We start from the raw sequence: 23,979 nt of genomic DNA, 5'->3' as shown, positions 1-23,979 counted from the left end.
CTTATCCTCCTATTCCACATATGCAAGGGGTACTGTGATACTAATTAAGAAGCAAGCACCTTTCTAGCTGTCGGGCGCCTGTTGGGATATGGAGGGTAGATATTGTATTGCATGGGGATGGTTAGGGTCCCAATCAGTGACACTGGCCTGTTGCTATAGGCCGAACACAGACAATCCTGATTTCTTTGAGAGGCGTTGGGCTAAGATATTCAATACGGACTCCAAGCGCATAATCTGGGCGGGAGATTTTAATGTTACTTAATGTTATGTGGATAGGTCCCACTCAGCACCACACCATTATACGAAAACACAGGCAGTAGTTAAAGAGACAACAGTGGCCTACCAGTTGACTGACGCTTGGAGACACACACACCCACAGATGTTGGAGGGTACACATTTTACCGCGCATGCTCGTGTTTAGGCTAGATTGGATTACTTCCTAGTGACTAAGGGACTGGCCCCAGCAATAGCTACTACCAGGCACCTTGGTAGGACCTATTCGGATCATGCTCCAGTTCTGATGGCCCTCTCCTCTACCGATTTTAATGTGTCACGCAGTCCTTGGAAACTCTATGCACCCATGCTCCTTGATACGTTTTTTCAAGACGAACTACAGGAGGAGATCAGTGAATTTTTTAAGCGCAATGAAGATTCAGTTGATAATGTGGAGACAGTGTGGGAGGCATTCAAAGTAACGATGCGAGGGTACTGCATATCGAAGGGGGCGGGAGTCCTCAGGGACATATAGGCCACGTTACGAAAAAATTGGAGTCAGAACTTAAAAGTCTGGAAACAGAACTTGCTGTGAGACCAAGTGGCCCAGCCCAAGCTGCCTTTAGGGAAAAACTTACGGCGTACACAGAGGAAGCACAAAGAGAAGTGAGGTTCAGGGGAAAATTTTGGATAGCCAGGAACTATGGAGAGGGAGATAGGCCGGGCAGGATCCTAGCGCAGAAAGTCGGTAGACCTCGCTGCTCTACTTATATTACGGAAGTAGAAAATCCGGAGGGAGTGGTGTGCCGTGATACAGCAGCAATACTTAACACATTTCTGTGGCATTATAGACAGCTGTATTCTACGACAAGGCGAGACAGCCTTGACCTGGATGGCTTTCTCAGGATGTGGCATTGGGCTGGCTCAGCAATGGGCAGAGAGCCTTCCTGTGTGCGCCGTTTGAGTTGGACGAGGTGAGGGATGCGATAATGAATCTGCAATCTGGCAAGGCAGCAGGCACGGACGGGCTGCCTGCCGAGTTCTATAAAAAATATATTGACTTGATGGCTCCCATTCTGAGGGAAGTATATGAGGATGCACTAGACGTAGGACATATACCCCGTACAATGAGGGAACCTCTCAAATTGTCGTTATTGAAACCAGGAAAGGCACCTGAACATTGCGATTCTTATAGGCCCCTCTCGCTCCTCAATTGTGATACCAAGATCTTGGCTAAACTAATTGCTATAAGATTGAGCCTGCTCATGGAGACTTTAATATTACCTGATCAAACGGGCTTCATGCCTGGCAGAGCCACCTCCCACAATTTGAGGACTCTCTTTGCGATCCTAAACAATGTGTCTCCGGACCTCCCTCTGGCGGCGATTTTCTTGGATGCCACTAAGGCATTCAACTTCATGGAGTGGGATTACATTTTTGGTGTGATGCTACGAATGGGGTTTCCGCCATTGTTTCTGTCATGGATCAAACTCTTTTACACCTCGCCAGCAGCAAAAATTCTGATCAATGGGCACACCTCGCAGACGTTTAGTATAACAAGGGGGACCAGGCAGGGGTGCCCACTTTCCCCGTTGCTGTTTGCCATCGCTGTGGAGCCGCTGGCAGCTAAAATACTACAAACTCATAATGACAAGGCCCTGCGTTGCTTTCAACGGCAAATTCTCATATCCCTCTACGCTGACAACATAACCTTGTATATTTGCGACCCACAACAGAACTTGAACCCGGTACTGCGCGAGTTCATAGTGTTTGGTCATCTTTCCGGGGTTCAGATAAATTGGGGGGAATCTAATTTCTTTCCACTTACAGAGTCTACTACTCGTTTCCCAATGGACTACCCGTTGGAATGGTGTGAGGAGGACTTGAAATATTTGGGGATTAGAGTCACCAGAGCTAGGGGGGAAGAATGAACTACGGGACAGCCATAACTCGAATCGCGGACAGCGTTACACGATGGGTGGCCCTGCACGCTGGGCGTGCGTCATTGATAAAAATGGATATTTTCCCCCAGTTGTTGTACTTGTTCTTGAACATACCCTTCAGCCCGGGAGCCCTTTTTTTTAAGAGGCTTAGATCAGAGAAGATACGCCTTGTCTGGGGAGGCAAGCAGCCCAAACTGCAGTGGGAGATACTGAAGCGACCGTACGCGAAAGGCGGGTTTGGAATACCGAATTTTGAGCTATATTTTATTGCTGCACAGGCACATCACGTGTGGTTTTGGGTAAAGCAGCCAAGACACATGCCACAGGTGGTGGCAGAGCACTGGTTGGCACACCCCACACCTATTGAGGGTGCGCTATACATTCCTGTGGGGGATCGAGATAGGCAGCCTCACGCCCTAGCATGTACGATAACGGTGTGGCAACGCATTGGGCGTATGCTAGATGTGCCCCTGTTGTACTCTCCGTTGCTGCCCTTGGCATACCACCCGTCCATGCCATTGCTACAGGAGAATATGTTCCATCAATTCAAACAAAAGACCAATATTAATAACTGGGGGGATCTGTATGTTGATGGCAAGTTTCGTACTATTGAACAGGTGTTTCCAACAGCACCGAAGACACCTCTTGACGTCTTTTTGTACATACGGCTAAGACAGGGAATACGTACGCTTACTTCTAACTTCCCCAATGAGCCTCCAGTGCTGGCCGCCCTGCAACTCATCCTGCACAAACCAACGGCCAAGAGATGGGTATCCCAGATATATACGTCAATAAATACGCAGAGAGAACTTCCGGCTGCGGTGGCGCGTGAGCGATGGGGAGAGGAACTGGGTGCTGACTTGACGGACGAACAGTGAGAGACATGTTGTTTGCAGACTGAAAGCGTCTCTGTGAGCAGCAGACTTGGCATTATACATTATAAATTTTTGCACAGGCTATATTACACTCCGGCCAAGATGTATAAGTTTAATCTTAGAGTAGATGATAGATGTGATAGATGCCATGTTGAGGGGGCGGATTTCCTACACCTGGTATGGGACTGCCCTAATGTCCACGACTATTGGGTCCAAGTGTTTCACGCATTGCAATCAATGACTGACACTCCACTTGCTCCTGCTCCCCTGCTGGCCTTACTAGGGTATGTCAAACCTATACGGGCAGAGCACCGAAGATTTGTTGCCATAGCGCTATTATTAGCTAAGAGGAGAGTGGCATGTAGATGGGGCAGGGGTCGAGCACCTAAGTTTAAGATGTGGATGGAGGACTTGATAATGTGTCATGAACAATTAGCTACTTATGCGGAGCTGCTACCTGTGTCTTCCAGACCTAATGATATATGGGCACCGTTGACATGTTAACTGCTTGCCCACCCGAGGGACGAGAATGTGTCTCCTTGAAATAGCTGTTCGTAGGAAAAACACTTAGGCCCAGATGTAGGTCGCCAATTACCGGTCGGTAACGGCCGATTTCGGCCGTTACCGACCGGTATTTGGGAATTGGCATGAAGGGGGCATTTTATTTACAGAATCTGTATATTTACCGATTCTGTAAATTTACAGAATCGGTAAAATACCGAATCGGTAAATATACCGATTCTGTAAATCAAGATGTAGGTGGCACTGTAATCAGTGCCACAGGCCCTTACCGAATCGTTATTTACCATGGAATACTATTCCATGGTAAATAACGAATTCCAGTGTACATGCACATCTGTGCATGTACACCTGTGCCATGTGGCACACAGTCATGCCCTAAGGGCATGTATGTGTGTCACATGGCACACAAGCCAGAAACAGGGGTGCAACAGGGTGTCAAAGTGTCACCCTGTCCCCCTTGTAAATTCGGTAATTTTACCGATTATGTAATTACCGAATCGGTATTTGCTATTGAATCCTATGGGCTTCAAGGCCCATAGGAATCAATGGCAAATACCGATTCGGTAATTACCGAATCGGTAATTACCGAATATTACAGATTCGGTATTTTTACCAAATTATTTACCTACATAGCAATTACAGAATTGTAAATACCGAATCGGTAAAATTCGGTATTTACCATTCGTAATGTGCTATTACCTACATCTGGGCCTTAATGTGATAATGCTCTGAATGGAAGTGTATCTGTGGATGGAGGAATGTGCTATGTTATATGCTTAGCTAAACTGCTTACCTGCATAACGAGATGGGATGTGTATCTTGGATTGGGAGAGATCAAGGAAATGGGAATATGCCTGAGGGAGCCGACTAGTGATACAGTAGACGACTAGCGTGGTAAAGATAGATGGAATGTGTACCCTATCCGAACTGATATGTCTAAGATACTGATGTATGGATACTGTTATGTAACAACTTATGTGAAATGTATATTATGCAATACTGAACCTGACGTATATGTACAGAGGATGTTTGTTTGACGTTGTAGTTACAAGTACTTTGAAATCAATCAAAAGAATAAAAAAAAAAAATAAATAAAAGAAGTGGGGTGACGCTCCTCCGCCATAGCGGAGTAGCCGCACCTGATTGGAACTGGTGGTGCGCAGCTTGGTGCCAGACCTTGCATATCAGTTTCTGATTAGTGGGTTCATCGGAACCGACACAGCACACTTCAGCTTGATCCCGGCCTCGCATCGCAGCTCCAGATGGGCGGCTTCATCAGAACTGACGCAACTTGACGCCTTACATCGACTCACTATTCCTGATTGGAACCGATGCCACTCGACGCAACTCAACCCTGCATCGAACAAACATCGTACAACTCTCCCTGGGGCTACCCAGGTCTCTGTATCTGGCCCGTGCTCCATCGTGGTTGGCCTGAACTTATGGCAGTGCTCCAGTCCAGTGCAACCAGGTTACCACAATTGGTGCTTCGTGTATTTTGACGCTGCTATTACTTAAATCTCTGAAACTCAATAACTCCAGTTCTACTCTTTGGATTTTACTCGATTTGGTGTCATTTCATCTATTAAAATGTATTCAATTGTTTTAAATTGTCTTGGAATTTTTCTTGTGCTGTGTTTTCCCTTCATTACTGTTTGAGTGCTGCATAAATGACGTACACATTTCCTCTAAGTAAAGTCTGACCTCTTATGTGCCTAGCTACCTACCCAGGAGTTAAGCACATATTAATTCAGTGATTTCTTGTGGTTCACCCTAACAATGATTGTGGCTGTTGTCTAAGTGGGGCTTCAACGCCCTCAAACAATAACCCAATTCCTCACAGACTCACCATTGGTAAAATTATGTGGTGTGGTGTACATTGCTGGTCCCTTTGTCTTTGCTAACATTTTGTGAGAACAATAGCATTCTTTCTACTGCTCAGGGGAACTCCTATGGGAAAAATCACCTCCACTAACCGAAGCAGTATTTCTTGCATTGCATGGTCACAAACTGTGCTGGTAATTTGTTGATTATGGGAGTCAAATAAATGTAACAATAAACAAATCCATTTTGGAAAAGGTGATGGACAGAGTTTCTGAATGATGCAGAATACTCTTACCAAGTCAATAGATCATGGTTTTAATCCATCACCGTTTTTTAGCTCACTGCACCATCCCAGCTCAGAACCTGGCTATATGCAAATTAGTCTGTTCCTGTCCCAGTGCATGATGGGAACAGGGCAAACCAAACTACCAAGCCAATTCTTATACTGGGAAGGAAACAGGCTTCCAAAATCGATTTTATCCACACTATGTGTGGGAGGGTATACTCAGACGTGAGTCCCTTGCTCATTGCACCATCAGGATTCAAGCAAGCCGGGCCGAAGAAGGCTGTGATGCCAGAAACCGGTCCCCGGAAGCCTGTTTCCTTCCCAGTATAAGAATTGGCTTGGTAGTTTGGTTTGCCCTGTTCCCATCATGCACTGGGACAGGAACAGACTAATTTGCATATAGCCAGGTTCTGAGCTGGGATGGTGCAGTGAGCTAAAAAACGGTGATGGATTAAAACCATGATCTATTGACTTGGTAAGAGTATTCTGCATCATTCAGAAACTCTGTCCATCACCACCCCCCTTTTCCAAAATCGGTTTTATCCACACTATGTGTGGGAGGGTATACTCAGACGTGAGTCCCTTGCTCATTGCACCATCAGGATTCAAGCAAGCCGGGCCGAAGAAGGCTGTGATGGCAGAAACCGGCCCCCGGAAGCCTGTTTCCTTCCCAGTATAAGAATTGGCTTGGTAGTTTGGTTTGCCCTGTTCCCATCATGCACTGGGACAGGAACAGACTAATTTGCATATAGCCAGGTTCTGAGCTGGGATGGTGCAGTGAGCTAAAAAACGGTGATGGATTAAAACCATGATCTATTGACTTGGTAAGAGTATTCTGCATCATTCAGAAACTCTGTCCATCACCACCCCCCTTTTCCAAAAACAATAAACAAATCCAACATCACTCGTAGGTAGGACATTTGAGCACTGCTTAAATCTTCCTATAAAAAATATAGTTTGTGTTTTATTAGTCTTAAGATGCAGATAATTCGTGGAAAGCCAGAACTGAAGGAGGAAGCCTTTTATGGATGGTCTTTAGACAGTATTGAGGAAAGTAAGGGAGAGAGCTAAAAAGAGAGAATCAATAGTATAGAAATGTGACAGATAATAAGTGGAAATTATAATAGCTAGTGAGGCGATGTGCGGAGAGAGGAGGGTCCATGATAGGTTCACAGGGGGCCATAGTGCAGAGACAGAAGAGAAAGTTAAATGTGGCCATACTAACTGATACAGTAAGAACACACACTGACACAGAACATAAGGTAATCATAGTTGAATATTACTAAGGTATTCAAGTAAGTTTAAGAGAAAAGAAGGGAGTGTTATATGGTGATAACTGGTGGAGTAGGATGGATCTGGTAAAAATGTAATATTTGAAATAGACAAAGAACCTTTAAGATGAAAGGGAAAGTTTCAATAGTAAAGACAGGCGACAAATGAAAGGCAGGTGGCAGAGAGGTGATCAGTGGTTGCAGGATTAGCATGGCTCATGGAGTAAGTAACTTGAGAGGTAGACTTTAGATGGGAATTAATAATATGTGAAGAATGCCTATCAATGAATAATAGAATCTGAAAAAAGCAAACAAAAATATGTGATATTCACACCACACCCCTTGCCAATTTGTTAGCATTCTGCTTATGTGTCTCTAACTAGTTACATGGGTGGTGGTTTCTTTAATGTGAATGCCATTGAGGGTTTTCGTCTTCAAAGACATAATGAAAGAGCCTCTTCTTGTGGGTGTGAATTAATCACATTATTTAGATTAGGATCTGAAATTTCCCATGTGCCTAGAGGTCTTGAATGCTTATGTTGCCTGTGAAAGACTCCTTGTTCTCTGTGTGCCAAAGATAATTTGCCTTTAAATGGATTTATGAAGATCTGCGGATAGAAAAACATCCTTTTATCTAAAGAGAAACTCTTGTTGAATTTGGGAATGATGGTGAAGACATTGTGCTAACATTAGTATATGAGTTCAAAATATGGCCACTTTGTGAAGACCTGGTCGTTTGCCCATATCAAAGTTGCCAATCTCTACACACGCACAAAAAGAATGGGAAAATCCATGAGCAAATAATGATGCTCCACTGTCTCAATTGTATTAATAAAATAAGTATTTCTTTCATTCTCACTAATGAATAATTAGCCGTTCATGTTCATGCCCTTGTGACTGCTTCCATGCCAACATGTGCTTCGGGAAAAAAATCTGTCACTTCATCGGGACAACATCACACTTTCACAGCATGAGTACTCCTTTTGTGTAAAAAAATGTGTTTCAGGACACAGTCCTGAATTCAAACGTCATAAATTACTTATAGCCAGCAAATTTGTGATGAACAATATCATCTGTGTATTTAATTTGTTGATTCAATTCAATTGACTTTTTTCAATTATAAAAATAATTATAAAAATGCATGAGGGTCCCATACCCACTGACCTTCTATAGGCCCAACACACAGTGGGTGAGACCTGGGATGCTCTTCATAGGCTGGAGCGCATGGACTACAGGCAGCTGCTACATGCATTAGGTGATAAATGTGACCAGATGCTTGCTTGGTTCCAGATGCTTGCTTGGTTGTTGAAAAGGGAAATACCTCCTCCCACTATCCTCACCCTAGAAGAAGCAGATGGTACAAGACTGGTGACCCAGCAGGCTATTAAAGAAGCTCTTAGGCGTTACCTCTCAGGAGTGCAAAAGAGAACCAAAGTACCACAACCCAGGGCGATACACAAATCTTTGAAGGGTATCATGATGCGGAGGCTCCCCCGGGCACAGGCACTGGAGCTAAACAGAGATTTGCATTTGGAGGGATTATTGGATGCCAAAAAGAGTATGCCACGGAAAGACACCAGGACCAGGCTGCAGGGGCGGTGGGTGACATTTGAAAGTGGTGGGGCGCAAAGTGATTAGCATGCTGCACCGTAGCGAGCGAGCCCGAACCCCAAAAGGGGGTTTTGGGGGGATAAACCCCCCAAGAAAATTTTGGGAAAAAATCATGCATTTTCAAGCAAATTTGAGAAAGCAGGAAGGTCAATAAAGCAATTGTGAAAGTGCAGTTATTACATTAATAGATGGCATAACATAGGTAGCTGCTTATTCAGTATAACCACAGAGCTTCATACATTACGTCCTATTATGCTCAGGTGCGGAATTCAGACTATAAGACTTTCATGGAAATCTCAGCTCTAAGAGTAGAAGAAGTTGCACAGCAGTTGGGAAACAGCCTTCACAAAGCATTGGGAACCACGCTTGTACTCAAGCTGGACAGCCCAAAGCAACTAAAACCAGAAAATAAAAAGCAGGTAACTGTGAGTTACAAACTACAAAGACAATGGTAAGCAATAGGTGAAATGTATTCCCAGAGAAGCTTTCAGAATTTCCCCACGATGTCATGAGCAAACCAAATAGCTGCACCGTCTGGTAGGCTTCAACCTAAAAATGAGGCTCTGTGGAATAAAATGTTTGCCTAGGATCACACAGGTTGGATAAGCAGGGAAGCCGGTATTGCACGTTATCTGATTTTATGTTTTGAGATTTGGCCACCAGATGTGTGCCTCTCTCTCTCTCTCTCTCTCTGTCTGTCTCTCTCTGTCTCTCTCTGTCTGTCTCTGTCTCTCTGTCTGTCTCTGTCTCTCGCTGTCTCTCTCTGTCTCTCTCTGTCTCTCTCTCTGTCTCTCTCTGTCTCTCTCTGTCTCTCTCCGTCTCTCCCTCTCTCTCGCCCTCTCCCTCACCCTCACCCTCTCCCTCTTTCTCCAAATTGCAGTTTTATATAGTGCGAACTCGACCTTAAGGTATCAGGGCGCTTTACATGAACATGAGCTGGGAGAGAACACACATCCTATACTTCGTAACGTGTCCCTTTATATTTGTGGCAGGATGTCGAAGTGTTCTACAACCTCTGTCATGCTTGGTGGTAATGATTCACCCATTCAGCGCTCACCTTTGGCCAGTTAGCACTTACGGGTCAACCAACTGAGGTGGATTTCCAAATCAGGAGTACATGAAGACACACTTTTAAACACATGTCCGTAGCTCCATAAAACCATTACAGCAGCTACGCACTCTTCTAATCAGTGTAACTAATAGTGGGCTGTAACCAACCTACAGATTTTGTGCAAGTGTGAAATGCGTGATAAGGTTAGTTATGGTTAAAAGTGTGTTGCCTGTGCACTAATAAGCGACACCTCATAGACAACTGTAAATATTTTAGTATAACTGCACAGTGCACATACCAGTTCATCAGCAAACACGCAAAACACGCTCAAGAAGAATGCATACACCATTCTCCAGCTCCAGCACCCCAGGCATTTTCCTTAAAAACACAACAAAGCACATCTATTTTTATTGCTGTAATTCATCGCGAAAACCTTGCTTTTTTTGTTTCCTGGGGTGTATGATCTTAGAATTCTTCTGGGTAAAGGGACAGGTGGTTACTGTGCCGCCCCATGTTCTGCTCTTGACAGAAATTGTATTTTAGGCCTATTCAAACCTAACATCAATGAACCCAACGGGGAAATACCGGTATCCATACCATAAAGTTAATACGGGAATATTTGGCCACTCGATAAAAATAACTGTTCACACAAATACTTTACTATTCCTTTCACACCACGAAGTGCGCTAAGTTCTAAGGACATTTGTGGTACGTATATGAATAGTGTGAGAGCGAAGGCAGAGCTGGAGGTGGGAGTTTTCAGTCATCTCTAGGTAATAGTTGTGCATGCTACACTTTTATTGTACATTCCCTTACTTGTGTTCAATAAGAAACATGACAATGTTGTTGATACCAAAAATGCAATAACTACTTTGGACCCAATTTATAATAGTAACCTTAGAATTTAGGTCTAAGTTTGCCTTTGTGAATTGGGTCATTAGACTTCAGGTCTAAGTTTGCCTTTGTGAATTGGGCCCTTAGACTTCAGGTCTAAGTGGACCTTTTTGAATTGGGCCCTTAGACTTCAGGTCTAAGTTTACCTTTGTGAATTGGGCCCTAGTCTACATTCGATCTACAACTGCATAGTGGCTTCATAAATATTTACTTTTCACATTCAAATGATACTCAGGAGTCAGGGTTACTACAGAAAGCACAGTTCAGCAGTGTCAGATTTGAGATTTTTGGGGCCCTGGGTAAGAAAGTGTTTTGGGGCCTCTTTTCAAAACAACTCTGAATGTTATTGCTTGTTTTCTTTTATTTCGAGCCCTATTGTGCCAAACAATATTGAATCATATGCCAAAGGTTGAGATAAAGAAGCAGACAGAAGTGAGCTAGAGAAAGAATTCACTTTCACATGGGCCCCTTGGGAGGTGGGGACCTGCACAATTGCCAACTCTCCCCTTGCCTTAAGCAAAGTGCATACGGTACAGGAAATCTGATGCTGGACAGATTGTTTCCTTGTTCTGCTTCTGGAGAAATAAAGGGGTATTTGGTGTAACAAGAAAATCACTGCAAAGGTGTTTTGACAACCATGATCTCTAGTGCTGTTTGGCAGTGGTCCTGATGGAGGTTGGTGTAGTAACTGAAGCCCCTTGAAGGAAAGAGTTCAACACTGGCCAATCAACTTGTGGTCGGTGTTGTGGCTAAATGAACAAATTATATGCAGACAGACACTGTATTGATCTACCCCAAATATCACAAGTGACATGGCATGAGTACTGTACTCATATAAGTATAATGTATGTATGTATGTAGATTATATTTCTATAGGATGAACCTAGCCAAAAGGCAGCAATAGTAAATAAACCCAATGGCCGATGAAATCAGTCTTCTGGGTGAGGTCTCATTTCTGGGTTACTTCTCTGAGCCAGACTGTGAGTGAGAGATTCACATTACGTAAAACGTGTTTGGCCAAGACTGCTCAAACTGTAGTGCCTACACCAAAATCAAGCTAAGCAGGGTACACAGGGTGAAACATGTTGGGCAGCGATCAGACTGATGGCACTGGTGGTGCCTGTCTGCCATCAATATCTACGCACCTGTCCTCTTGCTGACAACCACTGCGCCACATAACATGATGACTTTGTGTTGATCACACGCGGCATCGAGGCTCCAAGCAACGATAACACACTTCAAACCAACCATCCAACCACGCTGTGTAGCGTGTTACATGTGTCGTAAGTGCTTAAGTGTTCCACAAAGAAGTGCTAAGCACGATATTAAAATAATACAATACAATGCAAGATACAGCACACAGTATAACTCAATAAAGGATGCTACAACAGCCTCTCCTGATAAGTTCAGAGAAACCACCTTTGAGGTTCAGTGCTTTCCCAAATACCTGTCTTCTGATGAGCTGGGTCTTTTCCCCCCACTCTAAAATGTATTACTTGTGCAAATATATCGTATATAGTGGCTCCCAACCTGTGGTCTGGGGACCCCTGTGGATCTTCAAAGCCTTCTTAGGCAGTCCGCGACTACTTAGAAAATTAAATAACATTAACAGATTATAAAAGTTCATAAAAATAAATAAGTTACATGTACAACTGAAAATTTTGAAATGTACTGTAAATGCGAAGGAATTTGAAATGGGAGAATAAGAATTAAATATGTATCCTCAGATTGATTCCTGAGTGCATCAAACAGAATAGAGATGATGATGAGGGAACTCAATTGAATTTAGAAAAGCTCCAACATTCATATTAAAATTTATATATTCTTTCATTTATATGTGCTAGCGAATTAAATAAAATGTGTCATCATTTGTGTGAATGTTTTTTCCTGTATTTGTTGTATTGTTTTGCGGTTCAAATTGTCGACAATCCTTAGACTGGAGCCCTCGGCCAGCAGTCATGACTAAGTGTGTGTGTGTGTGTGTGAGGGGGGGGGGGAGGGAGGAATTCCCAGTTTCCAGTAATGATACATCGAGGGGGGATTAATTAATTGGGCATCTACAGGAATAAAAGGTTAAGAACCAGTGTCTTTACAATATGTATGTACTAAGTAAGGATCATCTTAACATTCCGAAGTGTATCACCAGCATCGCTTTTAACGTGCTTCGACAAACACCTGCAGTATCTTGGACCAGCACTTCACACAGGGAAGTCCCCCGAGCAAGGGTGACCTTCACCCCGTGCTCGAGGGGCACCAATCCGCCCCACAAGCATTAGTGCTCCTTTCCCCTTACCGTTGACTTCGTGCAGATATTCCCAACTAAATCAACGCCACCTGCTTGGCAAGGGAAGCTTTTTCTTGAGACTTTCACCTGGTAACCAAAAATACACAAAACAAAAACTCTGGAAGGAAAAATATACTCGTGTCTAAATTGCCCCTTATAGAACTGGGGCTGAGGAGGGGGGGAGGGTTGCTGGTGTCCCCTTCTGTGTAATTTGAGTGCTGCTGTGAACCTCACTTTAACTCCCTGTGTACCATCGTTCCTCTTTCTCGGAAAATTCGGAGCGCCTAGAAGCGGCTGAAGGACTTTATGTGCTTTATGAAAAATACACCGATCATACTATTCCGTTTCCCGTAAAGGCGACTAGAAGGCGTTATATATATGTGTGTGTGTGTGTGTGTGTAGCGTGGTACTGTACACTTTCCTTGTCGCACACAAGAACACGAACAATTCAAAGTTGCTGTTTTTTGTGTTGTCCCAGACAACACATACATTATTGTGTGAACATACGGAGTGCCTTACGGATGGACCCTGACAACAGTACTGAGTGAAATAGTGACAACCTTTTTATAGGGAGTGCACATAATGTTGCCAGGCTGCATAACACACATTACCAAACACCTGGCACTTACAGATGAACTGCCATCCGAAGCCATGTGCTCAAGGTTTGCTAGATAAATTGATAGCCCTACTGTTTTTTCTAGTAAAACAGGAATAGATCCTGTTTTCGAGTTGAAGGTCGGGTTACTATGCAATCGGAGGTGCACAGAGGCAGCTTTCAAATAGAATAAACAAACGTAGCCAGCAGGTAATATTAGCAAATGTAAAATGACTGTGCAGAATAAACAGTGTATCCCAGACTTGTATATCTATTACATGCCATATCTCGGCTTTAAACATATATCACCGCAGCACACGAGCTTGGCTAACATCTGTCAACGTCGTCTGATGATCTTTTGTACCACAAACATAAATGAGAGGTTTTCACAGGGACACATTTGAAAATAAATACCGGTCAATTTGCCTGGTTCGGACTCCTCGAAGTTTTGCCGAAGTGGCTGAGCCACCACTGACCCGATATGCTAGTGCAGTGCAGTAGTAAATGAAAATATACCTGATCAAGTAAAGTAAGTAAGTACTCACTCTCGAGTCGAGAGAAAGGGCACACACAGGCTGGCTCCCGCACATGGTCCACACGAGGCGACTGGTGGAGAGTAGTAGAGAGAGGATCTGACCAGTCAGCAGCACCGCAAAATGGCCAATCACTGCATGACTACATGAAGTCACACACAGTGATTGGCCATTATGCAGTGTGTGTGCACCACCCACGCGCGGCATCCAATAATGGATTGCCCTGCCCTGCTGCGCGGTGACCAGCCAATGCGCCAGGATTGGCAAAGGGGGCTCACTGACTGCTCGCCCTGTGTCGCCTTTGAAAAGCCAGCCAGCTTAAACAAACACCCCCCTGGTCACTCTCTATGGGGGAACACTAATGCGCATGCTTGAGGTAGTTTCTGCCCCCCTGTCACTTGCGCGCTAGAAGATACCTTGGCTGGCTGGCTGGCTGCTGCTGCAGCTGAGTGAGTGCGTCACGTGGACTGTCACTCAAGCTGCGCAGCAGTCCAGACCAGCCCCCCCCTGCACTCCCGGATAACTCGGGTGCTTCCCAGATTCCCGGCGGCGCTCGCTCGGCGATTAACTTTTACAACAACAGTCAGTGTGTGTGTTTATTTTATTGCAGCAGCGTCCATGGAGCGTCCATGGGGCTTGTGGGGCTACGCCCCTACGCCCCAATGGACGCACCGCTGCTGCCAGGCTGCCTGCAGCAAAGTTTCACTCTGTTCCGGGGCCAGCTGATCGAGCTGGTTCTTAAGGTCTATGTTGATGATAGATGGACAGGAAGGTTGCCGGCTTCCATGAGGTAATCCGTGATAATCATGCTTCTCAAACAGGACAGAGACCCGAAGGCCATGGGGCCATAGAGACCCCTATCCATGATAAAGGTCGACACACAAATTCTGGCCAAAGCCATAGCCAATAGGAGGGGGTGAGTGGTGGGCACGCTTCAACATGAGGACCAACACGGGTTCATCCTAGGATGCCGCACACATAGAAACCTGCAAAGATTTAGTTATGTTTTACATGAGCAATATTGTATGAATGTGGATGCTACGTTAGTAGAAAAGGATATAGAAGAGGCCTGCAATACCCTACACTGGACATTAATGTTTGCAGTGATGGAGAAGATGGTCTTTGGACCACGATTTCGGACCTGGGTTCGATTCTTGCACACAGACCCTATGGCTGTAGTGAGGTTTGGAGGTATAGTCTCCACGCAGATGGTTGGGTGAAAGGGGCACGAGGCAGGGGTGCCCACTTTCACCTTATTGTTTGCTCTTGCGGTAGAACCCCTGGCAGCAAGGCTTCTGGAAATTTAGAGACCTGGGGAGCTGGGCGCAACAAACCATGTGATGTTGATGTATACAGATAATACCTTAATGGCCAAACTAGAACTGCATGGGGAAGTGTCTGAACTTCAGACTAACTGAGAGAAAACCTTCCCTCTGGTCTCTCTTGTCCATTGCTCGCCGAAAGAGCTGCTGTATTTAGGGTTGCGCTGGGAGTTCGACAACTTTCGATACCTGGGCATTAGGGTGGCCCACACTAAGTGGCAGCAACATGATTATAATATAGGGCGAGTGGTGCAGAGACTGCGCAATGTGGTTCACTTCTGGAATAGCATACTGCTTTCAGCAATCGGGATAATTGGCGTTCCTCCCATGCTGCCTTTACACCTTTCAGAATTTGCTGGGTCAGATACTCAGAGCCACCTTAAAGGAACTGGACAGTTTTCCGATTTCCTTAGTGTGGGCAGGGAAAAGAAATCAGGTTCAGATGACAGTACTGGAGAGAGACAGGGAGGAGGGAGGCTTGAGTCTACCTAATATGGAACTTTACTCTATTTAGCTGCCCAACTCCAATACGCAGCAATGTTGTCCAGAGAGACAGAGAACTGGTAGAAAAGACTACTAGGATGACTAATTGTCGCTGTCTCACTTCCGGTGCATTTAATGAAGGGGGCGACCCAAGTCAAGGAGCACCCATACATAGAACGGACAATGGTGGGGGCATGGGAAATGAGGGTTCAACGTGTCCTCAGACGGGCCCAATACTCCAGAGATCTCCCCATGAAACAATTACATCCTTTCTGACAGATTCGGCAAACTGTGTCATTGAGGAGATGAGAGTAGGGGCGATCTGTACCTCGGAGATAAGTTCATTACCTTTGCCGAGGCTAGTCAAGCGTTTGGCATAGGCAGGGGCCAGCACCTGCAGTTTGTAAAGCTGGCTAGAATGGCAAGAGAGTTGTGGCTGTGTTTCTCTGACACAAACTAGATAGATTAGCACTACCCTGGAATTGACAAGACACTTGAAATCACAACTCTACAGGGCTCTCAATTTTTCAATTTCAATAAGCTTTATTCGGGTCATTAAAAATAACCATAAAAGCAAATACAAATACATCATCACGGTAAAATTCATTACAGGCATTATTATGTTGTAAAACTGACAGACAGAAGCCCAATCAGAAGGCTAGAGGGCAATAGAATAATGACCTAACCGTATCCTTGATAGCCAGAGATTGGTAGAAAATAGGTGCTTTGGTAAAGCCCATCGCGGGTAATGCTCGATTCAAACTGGTCCACTTAAACTTCTTGCATCGCACTTACCTCACACCGGAATGGTTACAAAATATATCCGAGTAGATCACCAGCCTGTTTTAGGTGGGGACAATCAGTGGCGGCTCCTCAGGGGAGTGCTGCGGGCTTTAGGGCGGAACGGGGAGAGGCAGGGTTGGGGGTAGTAAACTCCGGTATTAAGCAGAACGGAGTCCAGTTTATCAATAAATAAATAAAACAAATTTGAATGCACGAGCTGCATTGTAATGTATGTATACTTGTAAAGCGCACTGTTACCTCGTTACGTGGCGTCCTGGCGCTGTATACCGCTGGGGAACCCGTCCTGGCTTTCCCTGTGAGAGGGCACCCCAAGGTGAAGCCAGGCATCCCCAGCGTTGCTGGGCCGTTGTGGAAATTAAGCAAGCTATTGCCCAGAGTTGCAGAGTCGGACCCATGGTTAGCGTAGGCACCTAAGCGAGAATTATCGAGTCCTCGGACATTGACCCAAGACCCTGCCGCGTCGGGAATTGAACCCTGGTCCCGGGCCGACCTCTGCTTCAGGGTCTGCCACTTCTAACCGGTGAGCCACACTTCTCCACGCATTGCATCACTGCATTGCAGCGCTTGCAATACAATTAATTTTAATTATTTATTTATTAAGTGAACTCCGTTCGGCTTAATGCCGGAGTTTACTATCTCCCGCCCCGCCCCACCACCCTGCAGCACTCCCACGAGGAGCCGCCATTGGTGTGGTAACCCCAAAGCCATGTTCTGACATATGACCTGGGCATGTGACCTCATATAGGCATCCTGGCAGGAGGTTGTGATGCCCCTAAAGAGAGTGACCAACATTAGTATTGAAAGTACACTTCACCACTGCTTTCTGGGATTAATACCACATCCAAACAAGCATTTGCAATGCAATAGGTCTCGCATTAGGAAAGTTTGAGCTATTGGTGTTGTAAATGACAAATTTTTTATTTATGTGTTGGATTTGAAAATAGCGAAATTAATAGCTTTGTCATTTACAATGCCAATAGTTTTAACTTTCACTACGAAATCGTGATGAATCGGGCCTCGTGGGTTCTTTGTAGACATTCTAACGATACGTACTTCCATTTGACTATAAATAGGTCTGTGTGAATAAGCTTGCAGCTCACACATGTGTCTGCATCTCTATGGCTATTACTAGGTAATGTTCAACTACAGGAACGTCTGACTGAACCGGTGAGAAAAGCGGGGTAGATTTTGTAAAGTGAGCATGCCTGTACCATACAGGTGTCCTGCGCTTGCAAGGACTGAGAAAACGAATAGTGTGGGGGTGGTCACGTCCTTCCCAGTGGTTAAAGGATAGTAAAAACATGCTTTGAGACAGAATACATGTGCATCTCTATTAATAAAACGTGAAGTTAATCTGCACAGAGTTTACTTCACAACATACAGTAAAATAACCATACAGATAATTTACACTGGTTACACATACAGTACAAAATAACTAGAATGCTTAGCTTCAGCAACTAAAAAGCTAAAAACAGATACAACAGGATAGATTAGCAAGAGTAACAAATTGACGCTTTGACCCAAGGGAAAGTAGCAACCTAGACCACATAACCACAAGCTAAAATATACCAGCGGTGGAAGGGTTAGGTAAGGTCAGGCAGTGCAGCACACGGGGTAGAAGGGCATGCATGATTGGCAATTGTTAAATAGATAATCTAGTTAACACAAGCACTCGAGAAAGTATCGCTAGCTATGTATTATTAATGTGGGTCATACCCCTTGAGGAGAACAATGAACGTCTAACTACAGATTGTGATTTTAATGCTGCTGGCTGCTTTACCAGCTCGGACGAGTAGTTACTATGGAAAAGAGATTGCAGTATGCCGAGACGATATTTATTGAATCAGCTATGCAACTATAAGATTAAGAACACTAACTGTTAGCAATAAATCTTTCTTAATAGTCTGTAGGGCACGAAAAAAGAAGGGGGTTAAATGCCAAGACCAGAAAGGAATAAAAAAGTAACGTTTTAAAACTGTTGAATATAGCCGCGCTACAGCAGCATGACGCAAAAATGCATTCCAGATATGCAGTTGTAATTTTAATTGGTGAAATGTAAATAAATGACAACACACGGCGATCACAAAACTTGAGATCCGGCAACCTACAGCTGCCCGTCATACTTGTCGGGCAGATGTGTGGTTTGATTTCAAACTGCTTCCTCAGAAGGGATGCGGTGTTTACAAAACGTTGTACATACGATGTATCGGCACATCTTAGGCACAAACAAGGCTAACGATTTGCTATGTGTGCAACTTGTTTAACACAAGTTGAGGAAAATCGGTTTTATAAGTTATATATTCAATATTGTGCTTACACATTACTTAACGGCGGGCATTTACACAGAGAGAACAGATGCTGCAGATACCGAGCACCCATGAAGGCATGATTGCACCAAACATAGGTCTTTAATATGAGAGAACAGATGCTGCAGATACAGAGCACCCACGAAGGCATGATTGTAGCAAACATAGGTCTTTAATATGAGAGAACAGATGCTGCAGATACAGAGCACCCACGAAGGCATGATTGTAGCAAACATAGGTCTTTAATATGAGAGAACAGATGCTGCAGATACAGAGCACCCACGAAGGCATGATTGTAGCAAACATAGGGTTTTTATATGCCCAGATGAGAACATACAAAGCGAGGATCGTGAACATGCACGTTTACTATTGGCCGAGTCGATGGGAACTGCCAAATTGGAGGTAGGATGTGGAGGGGTCGAGGGCTGGGATGTTTACATGTGAACTCCCGCCTCTAAAGATAACGCGTGCAAGAAACCGAAGAAGGTTTCTGCGTTTCAGGCATCCACTGGTCAGATGAAGGAGGCTGTGTGAACTGGGCACGCCAGACAAGCCCACCCGCCTACAGGAATCAACTAATTAATATCATCAGCCTGTCACTGAAGAATGGAACCGCAGCTCCAAACGAGGCAGGACTATGAGGGACCAGACTGGAAATGAAATTACTAGCACACTGCAGCAGTGCTTGTGCGCAGTTAGTAGTACAGACATGACACACAGGCGTCGGGCACCTACTAGGGATGATCACACACACCCACCCCCAGCAGTATACACAAGGTCTACTTTACAGCCAAGGTGTGTACGCTGTAGCGATACCCACACATTACGAGCACTGCTTTCAAAGTAGAGCGCGCGCAAACACAAACTACTAGTACTACAGCCAGAGCACATGCTGCTAGTCCAGTATCTTCAGTTACACTACAGCCGGGGCCAGCACAGCACCCACGGTTATAAGTAGCAGTAATGCATCCGTGGAACCTCCACGGCAAGCGGGGCGCACACCCACGCTGCTAGCACCGCAGCCAGCTAACGAATACACGCGGCTCCCATAACCAGAGTAAGTGCACACATACACTCTAATAGTACTGCAGCTATGGTGTGGTGGGGGAGACACAAAAGGGATTCTGGGGTGCGCATAGTACTACAGAAAGCACCGCACACAGTACTATACCCAGATTTTGCACACACGCACTCTTAGTATGCAACCACAGCAAACGCACTCGTTGCAGCCACAGCCGACTCCTCCCCCACTACTGTCAGTGCTACTAGCACAGCAACCTTCCTACTGACAGCCAAAGCGGTCACTAGCACGAAATACAGGGTGAAAGCAACGCAACAAGCAGCTGTAGGCCATTACACACAATACACTATGCAGCGCTCGCGGTAATTTCTCAAGCTCTCGCATTCGCCTGCAGCGCCGCATTGTCCATTCCAAAGAACGGGACCCTGCACGCCCGCTGCTCCCTGGCAATCCGGGGCGCTGGGGAATAAGAAACCCTGCTCGTCCCTGTGGGCTCCGGAACATAACCCCCTGGAATCTGAAAGACATCTCCTGCAGCTCGCTCTAACACCCTACTCACCTCCCGGGTCTGAAGCGTTGGCGGCGTGACGCGCTAGCAACCCAGACACATATAAATAACAAGACTGCCAGGCAGACAGCAAGTTCTGGTTGTCCTTCGAACCCAATCTGTGGGCGGTATCCTGACGATGGGGCATGATGGTTACAGTGAAAATGATTTTGCTATCGTCTGGTCACTGCGCATGCGCGTTTGAGCCAGTTCCTTTGGGCGGGACTTCCGGCTTCAGAAGTCCCGCGCACGCGCCCACGGAGTGCCTGAGAGCGGGGCTCCCATGCCCGAGGGAGAGCCCCGGCTACAGAAGTCCCGAATGGCGGTAAGTGGGGCTTAGTTCTAGGGGGAAGGGGGGTGCGCTTGTGTGTGGGTGTGTATGTGTGCGATGGCGGCGGCAGCGGGTCTTTGTATGTGTGCGTGCGTGTGTGTAGGTGCGCTGGTGTGTGTGTGGGGGGTCTCTGTGTGTGCGTGTAGGTGAGCTAGTGTGTGTGTAGGTGCGACGGGGGGGCGGTGCGTGTGGCTGTGTATGCGTGTGGCTGTGTATGCGTGTGGCTGTGTATGTGCGCATGCGTGAGTGTGGGTGCGCGTGCACGCAGTCAAATCCAGCACAAGAGAAGCGCGTGGCACCCTCTTGTCCCTCATTCCCCCGAGACGGGCAACATTAAGTCTCCAGCTGGACGCATCCTTCGGATGCAGTACCAGCGAGACCTAAAAAGGGGAGAATCAGGTTCTGCTTTGCTTTCCTGTGGATGCCGCTGGGTATATGCAGAAAAGCAATACACTGGTTATCCCCTAGAGCCCCTACATATGTATCCTGGCAAAAAGATATAAGGGAATGGGAACTGTCGGAGGAAAGAAGAAAGAGGGAAGGGCCTACTGACACAGATCATGGAAGGATGACTTGCAAAAGTGGGGGGACATGCTGGATGGGCTTATAGAGCCCGAAGGGGTGGTAAATGTCGAACAGGAAGAGGCATAAGTTTAGTCGAGTCACCTGGCGTGGCATATATGGCAGTGTGTATGTGAAGTTTCTGTCGGGAGGAAGGAGGACGCAAGTGCAACCACAACATATCCCTGCCCACTGATTGGGATAGACATTCCCAATGTTGTAGGATACTGCTTTCCTGTGTTGCATTTGTGCTACAAGTTGTGGTGGAGGGGGTGGGGTGTTTGGTTGACTTTATGGCATGTAACGTTTGTAGTTGCAATTGATTACTGTTGCCTGGAACCGGGCATATAAATCAATAACAATATACATAAAAAAAAGTGCATATATCATGCATTTACAATTTGAAACACAATTTTTATAAATATAAAAAATACATGAAAATTAAAAAAGTAATGTCGAATTGCAACTTTAAAAAAATGACCCACTAAAAAATATACTTTCTCAGAAGATAACAATGGAAGAGAGCATCTGTATTTACCAAATCCATACGTCTTCAACAAAGATCGACGCGTAAAATGATGAAGACTAAGGGGAGAATTAATCAAATAGCAGATCATGATTGTAGCAGTATCATACTAACCAAGAGGAAAACAAAAAATAACTGGGTATGGAACCCAATCTAAATCTAGATAGAAAGCTCTCTCCTATAGATGTATATGCATTGATAAATATGGTTCCAGACCCAAGATAGTTTGGAGGGTAGCATATAGTCTCAGGGAGGGTTTAATTAACTCCTCATTTTCTCTAAAGGAATGCCTGCGTGTCACAAAAGGTTCATGACCAAGAGCTATCTTCTTTTGATATTAGGTGGGGACTCATAAATGAAGATGGCCTACCTTACTCTTCAGGTACAGGTTTAACATATGTAAGGCATGGCATATTTAGGCCATAGTCATACACTAAACAGTCCTCAATAATCTGTCTGTTTAGTTTTGTGTAGATATTATTCAAAACACATATCCATAGAAGGGCAGGGGCTTTTATCCTCAGGGATAAAAAGTGCAAACTTTTTGGCGGCAAAAATAAGTGGTGTCTACAAAAACGAATTTCCTCTGCATGGAGATTAGACACAAGACTATGGCCCCAAATCCCCGAATTATAGGTTAATCTAGGGGAACATGTGCTTCCATAGATTTCCAAATGGGGTAGTATAGGCGTGCTTCCTAAATTAGATGCAAAATTAAAAAAAAAAAACATTGACTGACTAAATCTCTATCTCCTACGAATGAGACAAGGGGACCATGAACTTTCTGAGTTGAATGTTACTCCCAAATACTAGAACTCACATACTTGGCATTAGGCGTCCCTTTTATAAGTCTGGGTCTAGTCTTCAATTCTTATGGTCACATGTCATGTAAAAAGGTTTTGGTCTGGTTAGTGTCCAAATCTATTTAATTCAAGAAAAAAAAGTTATCAATGAGACGTGAAAGCCCGTTGAGGGTGAGCGACATACGTACGGCATCGTCAGCGTACAAATGTGCTGGTAGCATAACTTTAATCAAGGGTATGTCCTGACCATGTTCTATAAGAAAATAATGTAATGTATTTATGTATAACAATAAAAGAATATCTGCTAAGACACATCCCTATTGCATGCCATGATCCAGGGTGGAAAGTTTGGTACATTCGTTCTGTTCACCAAATCTAACAGAGGCTAAGACATCAGAAAATAATGCCCAAAGGAATTCTACCAGTGATTGGTCTAAAACGATGCCTGCAGGTAGACCCAGAAGGTTAGGCCGATTCATCCAGTCAAAAGCGGCACAGACGCACTTGAATGCTAAAAACATGGCACTTTCCTTGGCTACCATATATTTACTATTAGATTGACACATTGTTTCAATGTTCATAACCCCTCTCTAAAGTTATCCTATCAGCACTTTTGTAGCTGCGATGCTGTACGTATGTCGCTCACCCTCAACGGGCTTTCACGTCTAATTGATATAAAAGAAATCATGAATTAAATAGATTTGGGCACTAACCAGTTTATACTTAGACTTCAGTTCCATGTTTACCTTTGTGAATTTTGCCCTTAATCTGTTAGCGCACGAAATCAGTTACATGGTACATTGACTTCAGACCTAAAAGACACTGATGCTCGCTGCCATCACTCAGAGTCTAAGCTGGTTCGAAGGTGTGTAACAAACAAACAAAAAAAAATCCAACAACAGCAGAATGCTAATTGAGCCACGGCAGTCTGGCCTATGAGTGGTTCGAATTATCCCCTAGATTAATCAAAGTCCCGTTTTGCGAGTCCTTAATAGCGATTTTTAAGGAATCGCTATTAAAGACTCGCAAAACGGGATGCATGTAGAAATCTCAATAATTTTTGCGATTTCTACTGCTTCCTTATTTGCGATTCGGTAATTGCTAATCGCAAATAAGGAATGACTTTCCCATTCATTCCTATGGGCCTAAAGGCCCATAGGAATGAATGGGGAGTCATTCCTTATTTGCGATTAGCAGTTAGCGAATCGCAAATAAGGAAGCGATTTCAAGGGTGCCAGGGTGTCCAAAGGACACCCTGTAGCACCCCGGAAATGGTAAGGTACACTGGTACACTGGTGTTGCGCACACACATGTCCAAAGGACATGTGTGTGTGTAACATACAACTTAGAACAATGCACTGAAGTGCATTTTT

The sequence above is a fragment of the Lissotriton helveticus genome, chromosome 8, assembly GCF_964261635.1.
Source record: "Lissotriton helveticus chromosome 8, aLisHel1.1, whole genome shotgun sequence".
NCBI classification, from domain to species: Eukaryota; Metazoa; Chordata; class Amphibia; order Caudata; family Salamandridae; genus Lissotriton; species Lissotriton helveticus.
Note: the sequence above shows the minus strand (reverse complement) of the source record.